This window comes from Lissotriton helveticus, chromosome 8 (assembly GCF_964261635.1).
Source record: "Lissotriton helveticus chromosome 8, aLisHel1.1, whole genome shotgun sequence".
NCBI classification, from domain to species: domain Eukaryota; kingdom Metazoa; phylum Chordata; class Amphibia; order Caudata; family Salamandridae; genus Lissotriton; species Lissotriton helveticus.
In genome coordinates, this window is record NC_136069.1 from 343,825,138 (window position 1) to 343,837,867 (window position 12,730).

The 12,730-nt window shown below is 53.5% G+C and overlaps 1 protein-coding gene across 2 annotated transcripts in view; it reads left to right on the forward strand.

Moving 5' to 3' along the window:
• Positions 1–12,730, forward strand: part of PAN3 (poly(A) specific ribonuclease subunit PAN3) — a 1,108,727-nt gene that overhangs the window by 485,821 nt on the left and 610,176 nt on the right. The window lies entirely within an intron of this gene.

The following is a 12,730-nucleotide window of genomic DNA, read 5'->3' on the forward strand; positions in this document are numbered from 1 at the left end:
CAGAACTGAACAAAATGCATTGATCTCTATTGTCGAATACCGTCCAAATAGGATAAATTAATATCGTCTGAGCTTGGGTACATGGTCAGAGATCTGTCTCTCATTCACCATCAATGTCTATTCAAACCCGCAGGGGCTGGTTTTGGAGTCCCTCACAGACCTCTGTCCTCTCTTCCTAGTGGGAGGATGATGGGGGGCATTGAAGTCAATCAGCCGCCAGCCCTATTCACATTGTGCCTGGGCCTGCTTGGAGGAAGCATGTTGGCTCACTGTCACTGATATCCTCCTTCCCACATTTAACTGTTGGCAAGTTACTCAACTGTGGCAGAAGATCTCAAACTTCACCCTAAAAATGTTGGATAAACCAGTTCTTTTCACCGCGTCCCTCCCTGGATGCGTGTGAGCATTAAAGTCTTACCATAGGGGGCAACAAAGTGTCTGGCAGAAGAGGCCTTCCATCTAGAGACACCCAAATCACATCATCATTCTTAGTGTACTCTGCTCTCACTCATCCTTGCTACTCACTCTCTGGTCTGTCTTCCTGCTGTCTCTTAGCCATCACCCTCATGTTAGCACTGGTCAACATGTTCATGGCAGTCTTACTTTCAGATTCTATTGAGTACTCTCCTCTGAAGGCACAGGACCGATGAGCACAATATCGGGCAACTTAATCAGCATTCCGATTTCAGACACTACTTCACTACTGCTATTTCGAGGCCTTGAGTAGTCTCCTAACATATTTCCCATTCCTAATTAGGGACCAAGAAGACGTAATAAACCATCTTCATGATCACAACTGCCCAAAATCTTGGACCACATCAAAGCCATACTATCAGTGTAAATGTCAACTGGTCAGAAACCCAACGATCTCTAGTAAGAGAGACCAGTTCAGCCACCTAGGCAGAGGTTACATCACGCAATGAGGAGGCTCCTACTAGACCATCTAAGTGGCAAATGGTGTAAGCAGCTCTCGCATTTCCTCCGTGGTATATTAAACAAGAGCCGTCCACAAATGGTACATAATCGGGCTCAATGAGGGGTTCATCTTTGATATCAGGCCTTGGTTTGGTGCGCAACTAACTTATATCAAGACAATTGTGGTTAATCTCCAAACCATCTACCCATTGTTACCATTGCTTCAGGCATTGGTAACCATGTGCCAGGGTTCAAGACCGGAGCACCTCTTCTATGAAATACTATCTGTAGCAAGTATGACTTGTTCATGTCTGGTGAGGTGACTGTTAGCCATGCCCTGTGTCTTAGGACACGTTAGCAGGAGCTCCATCGAGTATGCTACCATCACAGTGAGAAGGTATCCCATTACGATACCTTCACTTTGCTGAATACGGACACCAACTAAAGTCACCTCCCTCAGGCAACTTTGCGGCTACTGGGTCGAGTGGCCTGAAAATATTCCATAGGCCCCTTCGAATCGCCATCTGTTTGTATGTGCACTGAGAGAAAACACCCGTCTCTCATTGCAATACAGAATTAACTCTTTACTGTAATCTGGCAGTCCTACAGCTCCTCCTAGCTGTCTGCTAGGAGCCAAACATACGTGACCTTTTGCACAGCAACTCAAGGAAACCTATCCTGGGTGGACAAGTTCTCTTCATGCATAGAGGGTTTGGCCTGCATATCTGCTGTGAACTTCTGTTGTGGCAGAATCCCTGCCTGAACTGACCCCTGACAACACTTCCCTATATCTGACAGAGACATCTAGCCGCAGATTCCTTAACTTAAAATATCCCCCCAGGCGTCAGACTGGATCCAGAAAATCCTTTTTCCCCAGCAATACCTGTGCACGCCGGGAGATGGCTCTGCCCGGCTCAGTCCTGACGTCGTCCATGAAAGTGACGTCAGTGGAGCCATATAAGCCCCTTCCGGCGTGCTGACGTCAGTTTTCTTCTTTTCCGCGTCCTAACGCGGATCCGAAAAAGTAGTACCTCGGGCCTGTTTTTGTTTATTACAGGCCTTTTCTACGCTTTAGCGTCCAGTAACAGTGTGTTCGATGCCCATTGTGGGCCTCAAACAGTGCTGGTCCTGCTCGCAGCAGATATGCCGCATGAAGCTGCTGTCTGCCCGGATGTCCCGAATGGACCCCTCACGCTGCAGGTGTCATTCTCCAACGGAGTCACCACGCGACGGGGCCGGTCCCGGCACCATCGCCGTCATTTGAGTAGCTCAGGCAAGCCTTACCCCTCCTCCCTGGCGCGCCTCCAGGCCCCATAGGGGGGGGGGGGGTAGGGACTCCGGTTGGGACACTGCCGGCGGGTTTACCCTCGGCTCCAATTGAGTGCCCTGACTCAGACACCAGAGTCGCTGCAACGTCGGGACATGGCCCGAAGTGGCATCCCACAAAGTTTAGCCCTTCCATACAGCTGTCACACAGCCTTTCGAGGCTCCCTGCAGCATCGCTGGGGGTGGCTGTGGCGCGGGGCGTGACACCGCTTCGGCGTACTCTTCCGCAGTTTTCCACCTCAGGGACTATTGAGTCTACGCCGGCCCGACTCAGAGTGGTCGAGGTATTTTCGGAGGTCGCTGGCTCGCCTCAATGCCTTTTCGGAGGTCGCAGACGCTGGCTCGACTCGAAGGGTCGAGACCTCTTCAGAGATCGCCGGCTCGACTCGAGGAGTTGAGACCTTTTCCGAAGTTACCGGCTCGACTCGAGGAGTCAAGACCTTTTTGAAGGTTGCCGGCTCGACTCGAGAAGTCGGGGCATTTTTGGAGGTCACGGACGCCTGCTCTACTCGAAGGGCTAGAACTTTTCAGAGGTCGCCGTCTCGGCTCGGGCGGTTGAGGCCATTTCGGAGGTCACCGACGCTTGCTCTACTCTGCCAGTCGGGCCTTTTCAGGGTTCTCCGACCCCGGCCCGTCGTTGATTCGACGTCGCCTCGGCGCCGGTACAGTCTCCATCCTTATGGTTGAGGTTGTGATTCCGGTGGGTTCACCACCCCTTGAGTCATTTCACTGCTCTCCGGAGCAGGCGCCAGTGAAGCATTGGCCTCATCCTGCTGCTGAGCCTCTATTAAGTGGCCTGTTTAGCTGCGTCCATCACCTTCTGATGTCTTGCTTTCATCTGCTTCGCAGGGGCCATGGAGGCTAGTGAACGTTATTCTGGCTGTTTGCAGGGCTGCGGACATTTTAAGTATGGAGACCTTTGGAGCCTTGCTGGATATTCTCCACCAGGGTGCGGGGAACATGGAACCCATGTTGCCTTTTGCGGAGTCATTGTTGACACCGTTCTCGGAACGTGGGCACGGCCCTCCTCGGAGGACCTCCTGGATCGTGCTGTGGCACATCAACCGACTCCCACTGACCCCACCTGTTTGACCCTCCATCCTGAAGCTGGAGGACTTATACTTCAGGCAGCTCTCTCTGTCACTCCTGTTCTGTTGCATCCTCCCACTCAGAGGAGTCTCGGTGGTTAGACTCATATGGCCATGATGTGCTTGCATCCGCCAGTTCGGGACTCCGGTCCCTCGACACGCTGTGTGTATTTGCTCGGGCTACATTTGCCCTTTGGGACGCTGTTGACCGGCTCCTCCCCTCCTTGCCGGGGATCTCTCCTGCCGCTCTGTCTTGCCTAATCAGTGATGGCTATGATACTTCATACTTTTCAGTTCGGTCGGCCATGGACACCACAGACACTGTGGGTCATACTCTGGCCAGGTCGGTTGCCATACGCCGCAAAGCCGGGTTGCTTGATGGTTTTTTCCCCAGAGTATGTTCAGGTGCGGCTTAAAGATATAACATTTAATGGGGTCACTCTTTTTGACGCCCATGCTCATTCGGCGGTCAGATAACAACTGTATATGTATCTCTTTTCTGTTACCCGTTGTGGGCCGTGTGAGAAGTTGGCCTGGTATATGATGTTCACTATTCTAGTGAGCACCTTGCACCAGTCCAAACAACCCTTATGGTGATGGTTGTAAAGTCAATCTTATAGACCAGCTATCCTAGAGGTAGCGTGGACAGAACAGTCTTAGGCTAAAAGACTCTTGAGGGCTTGTAAAGCCAAATGTTTTACCATATGTAACCCCTTGAATACCAAATGAAAGGACACCACACAGGATATATATAAAATATATATGTATTTATTCACTAACACACTCCTCTGAACTCTTTATGAGATCAGAGGCATAAGCACATAACAAGTTACTCTTAGAAATACTTTAAATAGCACAATTTTCAGTTAGGCCCTAGGGGCGCGTAAAACCATATACAATGTAAGTGGTATAAGAACCACGACTCAGGAAAAGGAAAGGCCTAGGGCCTAGAGAATCGCTGGGGCTACACTATCTGAACCTTAGGTTAGGAGTAGGAGGCCCACAGGCGGCGCGTGCAGTGTCAGTACACTCACGCGAGAGTCAATAGAAAGTCAATAGGAAATTAAAAGGTAAGTAATTGAAGATTTAGGACACTTCCGGTCTAACTAGGATTACACAACTAACAAAACTAGACACTAGGATAGTCAATCCCTACAGGAGCACCGAAGTACTCGCGTTACCTCACCCACGGGCTGTGGGTGCATAGGTGTCAAAGTGTGTCGGGTTTTCTCGTTGATTCCTATGGAGCCTTGGAAGAAGATGCTTCAGGCGACCAGGAGGAAGATGTCCGGGTGGATCCAAGGGTGGATCAGAGTTGAAGAAGACATGAAAGCAGAGGGGACAGAGTCTAGGTCACTAGCCAGTGACCGGGTGGAACCAGGAAGGAACCAGACGTCGTCGAGGAGCAATCAGGTGCTGTCGTGAAGCTTGTCTTTGCAGCCACGCGGACCAGGAGGCGTCAAGGATGACCAGGTGCTGGAGAGGAGCTGTCCCACGAAAGTTCTCGCAGATAGAGGGGTCGACTTCAAGATCGGAGCCAACAAGCCTAAGCAAAATACACAAAAGGCTTCTGGTGCAGACCAGGAGGGTCTGAGGTACTTCACCTCTTCAGGGAAGCAAGGGCCAGTCTGGAGCAACCAGACCAGCGATGGATTTTGAAAAGGATCGTCGTCACAGGGCTACTAGCCAACTGGCCAGCAACCGGGACAACGCGTCTAGCAGAACACAAGCAGAAGGGCCCCACGCAGATCTTGTGGAGTGTGGAGGGCTGGTCTTCGGTGCAGGTGGAGCTCGGTGTCGGGGTGTCTCAGTCCCCAGGGCACAGCTTCGAGGATGCCTCCGGAGCTGCGCTGTTAGCAAGTTGAAGACTTTCCAAGTTGCCTGGTTCCACGGGTTTCGACGCCTTCCACGGGGCTCAGCTGTGCTGGAGTTGTGCAGTGGGGTCAGAGAGGTCCGGGAGTCGAGGTCTTGTCAGGCCCTGTGCTCGGGTTCCGGCAGGAACGGGGACAAAGCAAGCCGTCGAGTTGCTGGATGGTGCCTGGTTGCCCAGGGTGGTCACTCCTTGGCCACAAGGGAGATTCTTCAGTCTTCAGCTCAGGTGAATGTCGAAGGGTCCAGAGTTTCATTTCAAGTTGATTCCAGGATTAATCTAAAGTCCTGGGGTTCAGCTCCTACCTTTATACAACTAAAAGGGGCTGGATTACTTTCTAGGTCCCTCCTATGGGTGGGACCAGGAAGGGGGTTGGTTACACCCCCTTTCCTTTGCCCAGTTTCTCGCCAGAGCTGGGGCTGGAGTGCCCCAGCACCGGTTTGAACTGGACTATGCATGGAGTACCTAGTGTGCCCCAGGCAGTGTCTCATTCTATTCAGCCCTCCCTGTCCCAATACACGAAGTCCTGTCTGGGGTGGTGCTCGCACCTCTCCAGGCAGGAAACCTATTGTCCACACCTTCGTGACTGGAAGGACTCCCAGCAGCAGGAGGTCAGACTTGTGTCTGTGGCAGCAGGGTCCATTTTGTGACGCTGGGGCTCTGGTTAACTTTAACCGGGATAGTCAGCAACAACATGTCTTCTCCCTCTAGAAGGGTGGAATGCTACCCCCGTCGCCAGAATTGGCTAGGGGGTAGTATTCCAAAGAGTATGACACCTTACATGACATGTTTAGATAAAGCCAAACCAAAGTTAGCATTCAACCGCGAGGATTATAATGCACTTAAGAGTATATGGTAAGGCGATATCATAGAACAGCTATAAGGACATGGTTCCGAAAGCTGCAGACAGGCTCAGCTCATGCTAGAGCACCATCTCACACATAACCAAGCACTCTGCCTCCAGGATTGTTAAGGCCTGCCATAGGAGTGACTTATAGGTTACTGTGTGTCTATATTTAAGGGTAGATATAGGAATACTATACCTAAGCAAGGGGTGATTACGCGACCTGCCTCAGCTGAGTGATCAGCCAGCTGTGTCTATTTGAGTGGCCAGCTAGGGGTGGCATAATACATGCTGCAGCCCCTGGTAGGCCTTGGTTACACCTATGCCCTGAGTACCTAGGGTACACTTCTACAGGGGCTGATGAGGTGAACCAATTCCCAATTGTGGTTGTACCTAGAGTACATGGAGTCCATTTTACAGAGAGAGCAGATATCCTGGGGCCCTGATTAGCAGGATCCCAGGCCAACTAAGTCGAAAACAAGCTAAACACAAGGCAAAAATCTGGGGTAACCATAGTCTGGTATCCACCTTCCTACAGGCCGCAGATGTTCTGGGTTGTGTGGCTGCTCAGTCGTGTTGTTTACTTATTCTGGTACAGCTGGTTAAGCTGTGTTTATCTTTCTTTTGAGCCTCTGCCTACGAGCTTGTCTCAAAGGGGACCCTTGTTTTGTAGGGTTGTGCCTTACCCTATGTGGGGTATTTGTTGGCAATCCTATTGCTACTCCTCTTTGCCCAGGAATTATTGACGCAAGCGAACTCTTCCTAATGTTCTAGGATGTCTCCTCTCGTGAGATCCATAGGATTGGTTTCTCTCCAAGGGTTACCAATGGTTGTCTATGGTTGGTCCATAATACATCCCCGCCTCCTTAGGGGGTTTTGTCACCCTGGTGTGTTCCTACAACCTTGCTGTGCACGTTTTGCCTGTCTATCGGTGGACATGCCCCTGAGGGGGAAGTGTGGGGGGGGTGGGAGGGGCGGGGGGGTGGTGGCAGGCCTTTTAATTCTTTTTGCTGCTAAAATGGTGGCTCTTCTGTCTCTGTTGACACTAGGCTCTGGGCTCGGCCCTGCCACTGTTGTCCCATGTCCTCGGCAGTACACATTAAGGTGTTTTTTCTTCCACCCAAGGGCCTCATGCTGCGGTCCGTCCAACTGGCCCTTGTTTCTTGTGGCTTCCACTATGGTCCATTGTCATATTGTTTTGACCCTTGGTATTTCGTTCCTCTTAGGTTATGGGGACCGATGCCAGGATCCTTCTTTTAAGGTCTCGCTGCATTGTTTCTTACGTTGGCACAGAACTTCCTAGTTCTGTTTTCCTTTCGTCTATGTCTGGGCAAGAAAGGTCTCACTCCATCACTCGTCTGGTTTGCTGTCTTTACCATCCCGAGTTCATGCTACTTAAGATGGTCATGGGTCTGATGCTTGTTGTCCTGGATTGGAAGATTACACCGTTTTTTCATCAACCTCTTGACTAATATGTTCTCCTGGAACTTGGTGGTTGGTTCGCAGACCCTCCTCCTTTAGGGTGTGGCTTTGGTATCTATTCTAAGTTAAGGAATCTGCGACTAGATGTCTCAATCAGATGGAAGACTTACTTACTTTCGGAAAAATAGATCTGGTAAAGACAGTCTAGCCACAGATTCCTTAACGCCCGCCCATCCTCCCCACTCTGCGAAGACTTTTTCATATAGTGTCTTTCTACCTAGCCTCCCTCTTTCTGGTAGGTTTGGTCTTCCGGAGGTGTGCTCTGGCACTTTACTCTGGGGTAGGGTGTGTTGTTCTACGTGGGGCCTTTGGACTCCCCTCTGTCCTGTGTTTAGGTGGTAGCGTGCTCTCGCACCTTCCTTTGGCAGCTTTCGAGCCCTTCGGCTCTCCACTCCATCCATGTTTTAAGGTGGATCTGAAAGAAACAGGTTAGTGTTAGATTCCTTACCTTAGAATATCCCCAGGCGTCAGACTGGATCCAGAAAGTTTTGCTTAGCAGTACCCCTGCGTGTAGGTAGACGTCGTTGGCGCCGGGATGACGTCGTCGGAGTACTTACACGCCCCCCTTGCGCGCTGACGTCAGTTCTTCTTTTTTCCGCGCCAGCAAGCGCAGATCCGGAAAAAGCAGTACTACTTAGTCACTTTTTGACTAACTTTTTCGATCCTTTTTGGATCCTTTATCAACTCGGTAGACTCGGTGCTGATAGGGGTACCCGGGTTCAAACCCTGTGCCGATTGTAACCGCCTGATGTCGGTTACCGACCCCCACCGTTGGAGCCTGTATTGCCTTGGGGCCGACCATCACAAGTCGTGTCCCGACTGCCGGGCCTTGACGTCGAAGGCTAGGCGGGAGCAGTCCCGTAAGTGCCTCGAGCTCCGGCTATCGGCCCGCGCCGTTCACGGTCCCGGTCGAGAAGGAGGTCGAAGGACCGGTGCGGGGCCCCAGTCATCGCAGCTCGGCGCCATTCGTCGGGCTCCCAAGGCCTCAGGTAAGAGGCACAAGAAGTCGACGAGACGACATCGCTTTTCCGACTCCCCTCGATGCTCGCGCGATGCGACCGGTGGTTCGGGCGACAACACCCAAGCGGAGCCGCGGGCGCCGCGGCCAGCTCCATACCCAACGGTCCCTGGGCTGAACGCGACACAGGAGGAGATCGAGGACTTCCTCATGGCCATGAGGTCGCTCTCTCCTCCGTCTGGTCCTGCTGTTGCGCCTTCGGGCCCCGCGGCCACGACTGGGAGCCCAAGCGGGCCGGGGACTTTGGTCCCGGCGCCGTCGACGACTTCGGTTCCGATGCCGCAGGGCCCCGCTGGGTCCGGATCCGGGTCGCCAGTGGTCGACCTTACGACCCCTCTGCTGGCGCCGACACCCAGGGTGTCGGCTCGACGCCGTCCCCAGACTGACGTCGTCCCCAGTCCTTTTCTCGGTCCGGATCCAGCATCGGACCGGCGTCGCTCAACGCCGCATTCGACACCGAGAGAAGAGCAATTCTTCTATAATCCGGCCCCATCCTTTGCACCTGACTATCAGGAGATGGGAGGCGAGGAGGATTGGGAGGGGTCTGAGGACCATCTTGCACGAGCTAGTGGTCTGGACACTTCGCCCGACTCTGGATTTGTCTCCCCTCCTACTGTGGCTACTGGAGGCTGCTTACAGTGTGGTGTTGACGAGGGCGGCCAAGGCCTTGGCTCTTGAGCGCCCCGTCACAGCCGTGAGAACTAACCTCCTCACCGAGGTCCTTAAACCGCAGGCAAGCTCTTCGGAGCCTCTCCTGCCATTTAATGAGGCCCTTACTGACATTCTGTTGGGCACCTGGTCCAGGCCTGCTACAGGTCCCCCTGAAGATCGGAACGTGGCCAAACGCCACCGCCCGGCCCCGGGCGATCCTAGCTTCCTGTCCACCCACCCCACCCCGAGAGCCTGGTTATCCAGGCCTCTAACTCCCAGACCGCATTTCCGACTGCTCCACCTGATCGGGAATCCAAAAGGTATGAGCAGTTCGGTAAGAAGCTGTTCTCCTCACTTAGTTTGGGGTTGCGGTGGGTCAACACCGCTAGCCTTTTGGGCCGTTCTACCCACTCTCTGTGGGACACGGTCGTGGACGTGCTGCCAAATTGCCCAGAGGAGGCCCGGGGAAAACCCACTCAGGCCCTTGCGGAGGGGCGAGATGCAGCACGATACTCTATTCGATGTGCGCTGGATACCACAGACTCGCTGGGCAGGGTGATTTCCACGACTGTGTCGGTTCGCAGCCACGCCTGGCTGAGGTCCGCCAACTTTTCGGCTGATGTCCAGAACTCACTCCTGGACATGCCGTTTGATGGCTGTCGCCTCTTTGGCGACAAGGCAGACAGTGCGCTTGAGCGTTTCAAGGACTCCAGTGCTACGGCCAAGTCCTTGGGCCTGTCGGGCCGGCGCCAGCAAACTTCTGCTTTTCGTGGCCAAGGAAGGGGAGCCCCTTCACGTCCTGCAGCCACGGGTCGCCGACCAACATCCAGCGCGGTGGCGGACGTGGTAACTGCCGTGGCGGTGCCAGGGGACAGCGGCGAGGCCAGTCCACATCCACCCCCGCAGAATCCGCCTCAAAGCCTTCCTAGTCCGAGCTTTCAGGCCCATTTGACGCCAGTGGGGGGCAGGGTTCGCCATCACCTCCTCCACTGGTGCACCATCACATCGGACAGGTGGGTGCTGCAAATTGTTGGAAGGAGCTACTCCCTCCCCTTCGAGTCGACCCTTCCAGCCATGCCACCGCAGTACCACCGCGTGTCGGGGATCACTTGCAACATCTGCAAGAGGAAGTTACGGCCCTCTTGGCCAAGGGGGCCATCAAGCACGTTCCTGGGCCAGAAGTAGGGTGTGGTTGTTACTCCCACTACTTTCTGGTTCCCAAGAAGGGCAAAGGGGGCCTACCCCCTATCTTGGATCTGCGGAACGTCAACAGCTTCCTCCGGAAGGAGAAGTTCAAGATGCTGACTTTGGCACAGATCTTAGCTGCCCTAGACCCCGGAGACTGGATGGTAGCATTGGACTTGCAGGATGCATATTTTCACATCCCCGTCCTGCCGGCCCACCGGTGTTACCTGCGGTTCAAGGTAGGCCACGAGCACTTTCTGTTTACCGTGCTCCCCTTTGTCCTTACCAGCGCCCCTCGGGTGTTCACAAAAGTGATGGCGGTGGTCGCAGCTCATCTGCGCAGATTAGGGGTGTCAATCTTCCCCTATCTCGACGACTGGTTGTTGAAGGCGGGCTCACCCCAGACAGTCGTCAGCCACCTCCAGACTACGGCCGACCTCCTGCACCTGCTGGGGTTCTCCATCAATGTGCCGAAGTCACACCTGTGTCCCTCTCAGAAGCTCCTCTTCATCAGAGCAGTTCTGGACTCGGCGCAGTTTCGGGTGTATCCTCTGTAGGAGCGTGGGGTCTGCAATCCTATGGTCACCCCAGATTTTTGCTTTTTGCTTTACTGGTTTACGACTTTACCTGGCTGTGGCCCTGCTAATCAGACCCACAGCCTAGCTGTTCTCTCTCTAAATTGACAACCATGTACTTTAGGTGCATTTACCAATTGGTACTGGGCCACCTTATCAGTCCCTGTACCCAGGGCACAGGTGTACCCAGGGCCTACCAGGGGCTGAAGCATGTATTATGCCACCCCTGGCTGGCCATCTAAAACTGACACAACTGGCTGCATAACAGCTGGGGCAAGGTGGTGTAATCACCCTTTGCTGTAGATATAGTATACCTATATTTAACCCTAAAATGGACACATATATTCCTATCAGTCACTCCTATGGCAGGCCTTATCAATCCTGAAGGCAGAGTGCTTGGAATTATGTGAGATGGTGCTCTGGCATGAGCTGAGCCCGTTTGCAGCTTGCGGAACCAAGTCCTAATATCTGTTCCATGATAACGCTATACCATATACTCTTAAGTGCATTATCAACCTCGCGGTTAAATGCTAACTCTGGTATAACATTATCAAAACATGTCGAGTAAGGTGTCATACGAATTGGAATACTACCCCCTCGCCAATTCTGGCGACGGGGGTAGCATTCCACCCTTCTAGAGGGACACGACATGTATGTAACTGTGAACCCCGGTTAAAGTTAACTCGAGCCTTGGCATCACAAAATGGATGCTGCCACCACAGACACAAGTCTGACCTCCTGCTGCTGGGAGTCCTTCCAGCGAGGGAGGCTTGGACAAAGGGTTTTCTGCCTTGGGAGGTGCTAGCACCACCCCAGACAGGATTTTGTGTATTGGGTAGGACAGGCCTGAAAGGAATGAGACATGCCTGGGGCACACAAGGTGTCCTATGCATACACCGGTTCAAACCAGTTGCTGGGGCATCCCTGCCCCAGATCTGGCAGGAAACCGGACAAAGGGTAGGGGGTGTAGCCACCCCCCTTCCTGGTCCCACCCAGGGGAGGGACCTAGTCAGTAGTGCAGCCCCCTTTAGGAGAATAAAGGTAGGAGCTGGTCCCATTCCAAATTAGATTATCCTGAACAATTCTACAAGAGTCCAGCGGCTTCACTTTTTCGTCTTCCCTCGAGGATCCAGACTTCAGAGCCCGACGAGACCCGGATTCCCAGACCTCTCCGACCTCAACTCACATCTGCAGCAAAGCTGAGACCCGTGGGTGCGACGAGACACGTGGGACCGGCCATCTTGAACGAACCTGCACTTCGCTTCCAGCACGACTTCTGAGGTAAACTCAACCAAGTGCTTTGGGGATTAAGAAGCCCCAGCCCCGAGCAGCCCCTGCACCGAAGATCAGCCCTTCAGCTTCCACGAGATCTGCGTGGGGCCCTTCTGCTTGTTTGCTGCTCGACGCTTTGTCTGGTCACTTAACGGCTGGCTAGTGGCCTCCTAGACGACGAACCTTTGAATCTTCACTGCTGGTCTGGTTGCTCCAGACTGGCCCTTGCTCCCTTCCAAAAGAGGGGCACCCCGGACTCTCCTAGTCCGCACCAGACGTCTTTTCCACTCACCGCGTGGGTTGCCTTTGCCAAGGCCTGTTGACTCAAATCCCGGATCCGACACTGCCGACAGCGAGAGCCTGCGTGGGACAGCTCATGCCTCCATCCTGGTCGTCGAAGACACCTCCTGGTCCACGTGGCTGCAGAGTCAAGCGTCCACTCTTCACCTGATCGCGACAACAGCACCTGGTTCCTTCCTGGTTCCACACCGGTCACTGGCTAGT